Here is a 3,453-nt window from a genome sequence, read left to right on the forward strand (position 1 = left end):
AAGAATACCTAAGATCTACTCTCTTAAATTTTGAAGTGGCCGATATCATATTGTTAACTATAGGCAGAATGTTATACAGGTCTTCAGAAATTACTCATCTAGCACAACTGAACTTTATGCCTATTGAACACCCCACTATTTCCTCCACTCTTAAACTATTGTTGACCACTGTTATATTTTTTGCTTCTGTAAGTTTGGCTACTATAGATATCACATATAAGTGGAATCATGCAGTATCTGTCCTTTTGTGACTGGTTTATTTCACTTATTATAATGTTCCTCAGGTCTATTCATGTTGTCATGTTTTTGAAGCTGAATATTATTTCATTGTGTGTGTATACCTCATTATCTTTATCCATTCACCTGTTGATAGACACTGGATTGTGTTTATGTCTTGACCATTGTGAATAATGTTGCAATGAACAAGGTAGTGTGAACTCTCTTGGAGATTTTTATTTCAATTATTTTGGATATATACCAAGAAGTAGGACTGCTGGATATTATGGTAGTTCTATTTTTAATTTTATGAGGAGCCTCCATACTCTTTTCTAAAGCTACTGGAAGAGATTTTATTCCCATCAACAGGGTTCAAGAGTTCCAATTTCTCCATATCCTCACTGACACTGATTTTTTTGGTTTGTTAGTAGTTATCTTGACAGGTGTGAGGTGATACCTCATTGTAGTTTTGATTTGCATTTCCTTGATAATTAATGATGTTGGACATATTTTCATATATATAGATATGAAATATCTCTCTATATAATATATATCTATATATAGATATCTCTCTCTCTCTCTCTCTCTCTCTATATATATATATATATATATATCTGTTGGCTATTTGTACGTCTTCTTTGAAGGAAAGTCTGCTCAAGTTCTTCATCTATTGTTTAATGTTTTTTTTCTGTTATATTATAGGTGTTCCTTATATATTTGGGGAGTTAACTCCTTATAAGTGGTTTGGTTTGCTTTAAGTTGATTTTCCATATGGTAAGAGATAGAGGATCAGTTTCATTCTTCACATGGCAGTTCAATTCTCCCAGCATCATTTATTGAATAGTAGGTCTTTACTCCAGTTTATATTTTTGTCGACTTTGTCAAAGATCATTTGGCTGCAGATATGTTGCTTGATTTCTGGGTTCTCTATTCTGTTCCATTAATCTCTATGTCTACTTTAATACCAATATTATGCTGTTTTGGTTACTATACCATTGTAGTATAGTTTGGATTCAGGTAATGTTATGCTTCCAGTTTTGTTATTTTTGCTTGAGATTGATTTGTTTATGTGTGACCTTTTTTGGTTCCATATGAATTTTAGGGTTTTTTTTTCCTAGTCTTTGAAAAATTATTTGTATTTTTTATGAATTGCATTAAATCTGTAGATATGATGATCAGTTTGGTCACTTTAACAATATTGATTCTTCCAATCTATGAGCATGGGATATTTTTCCATTGGCTTGTGTCATCTGCAATTTCTTCTGTGTTTTGTAGTTTTCCTTGTAGAGATCTTTCACCTCCTTGATACTATATATTCCTAGTATTTTATTTTTTGTAACTATTTTAAATGGAATTGAATTCTTGATTTGGTTCTCAGTTTGATTGTTATTGGTGTATAGAAATGTTAAATTTTGTAAATCAAGTAAACTTGAAAGTTTACTGAATTCATTTATGAAATATGGGAGTTTTTTGGAGGATTCGTTATGGTTTTCTAGGTATAAGATCATATCATCCTTGAACACAGATAATTTTACTCTTTCTTTTCCAATATGAATATCTTTTATTTGTTTAGCCTGCCTGATTGCTCTGGCTGTGGCTTTCAGTACTATGTTGAATAGGAATGGTGAAGCTGAGCATTCTTGTCTTGTTCCAATTTTTAGCGGCAATTTCTTCAATTATTCCTTATTCCCTACTGGCTGTGAGTTTGTTGTATATGACTTTTGTTATTTTGAGGTGTTTTCCTTCAGTGCCTGGTTTGTTGAGGGCTTTTATCATGAGAAGATGCCAAATGTTATCATTGACTTTTTCCATATCAATATGATCAATATGGTTTTTGTTTTTAATTATGTTATGAATCACATTTATTAATTTCCATGTGTTAAGCTATCTTTGCATGCCTGGAATAAAACCCACTGGTTTGTGGTGTATTATCTTTTTGATGTACTGTTGGGTTTGATTTGCTAGTATTTCTTTGAGGATTTTTGCATCTGTGTTAATGGGGAATGCTGGTCTATAGTTTATAAATTTGTTTTGTCCTTGTCTAGCTTTAGTTTCAGGGTGATACGGGCTTTGTAGATTAAGTTAGAGAGGGTTCTTTCCTCCTCAGTTTTTTGGAATGATTGGTATCAATTCTTTCTTGTACATTGGTAGAATTTAACTGTGACTCCATCTAACCCTGTTTCGTCATTGTTGTTGTTGTTGGGAGGTTTTTTAAAATTATTGAGTCAATCACGCTACTCAATACTGGTCTGTTCAGAATTTCTATTTCTTCCTGGTTCAATCTTGGGAAGTTGTATGTTTCCATGAATGTATCCATATCCTCTAGGTTTTCTGGTTTGTGAGTGTATAGTTGTTTTAGTAGTCTTTGATCTTTTTGTATTTTTGTGGTATCATCTGTAATGTCTCTTTTGTCATTTCTAATTGTGTTTTTTTGTGTCTTCCCTTTTTTCTTGGTTAGTCTAGTTAGCAGTTCATCAATTTTGCTTTTTTTTTTTAAAGAACCAACTTTTTATTTCATTGATACTTCGTATTATTCTTTTGTTCTCAATTTCATTTAGTTCTGCTCTGATCATTGTTATTTTCTTTTACAGATTTGAGTTTGGTCTTTTTTTTCTAGTTGGAGTGTCACATTAGGTTGCTAATCTGTGATCTTTCTATTATTTTGATGTAGGCATTTAACATTATAAACTTCCTTCTTAGCACTGCTTTTGCTGTACCCATTTGTATACCCAGTATACAAATCACTGTGTCAACATACCCAGTGATTTGGGTATGTTGTGTTTCCATTCTCATTCATTTCAAAAAATGTTTTAATTTCTATCTTAATTTCTTAATTGATCATTCTATGATCACTCAGGAGCATGTTGTTAATTTCCATGTATTTGTATAGTTTCTGAAGTCCCCTTGGAATTGATTTCTAGTTTTATTCTACTGGATTTGATTTATTATTATTATTATTTTTATACTTTATGTTCTGGGGTACATGTGCACAACATGTAGGTTTGTTACATATGCATACATGTGCCATGTTGGTGTGCTGTACCCATTAAGTCATCATTTACATTAGGTGTATCTCCTAATGCTATCCCTCCTCCCTCCCCCAACCCCACAACAGGCCCCAGTGTGTGATGCTCCCCTTCCTGTGTCCAAGTGTTCTCATTGTTCAATTCCCACCTATGAGTGAGAACATGCAGTGTTTGGTTTTCTGTTCTTGTGATAGTTTGCTGAGAATTATGG

Source organism: Mandrillus leucophaeus, unplaced genomic scaffold (genome assembly GCF_000951045.1).
Source record: "Mandrillus leucophaeus isolate KB7577 unplaced genomic scaffold, Mleu.le_1.0 Scaffold409, whole genome shotgun sequence".
Lineage (NCBI taxonomy): Eukaryota > Metazoa > Chordata > Mammalia > Primates > Cercopithecidae > Mandrillus > Mandrillus leucophaeus.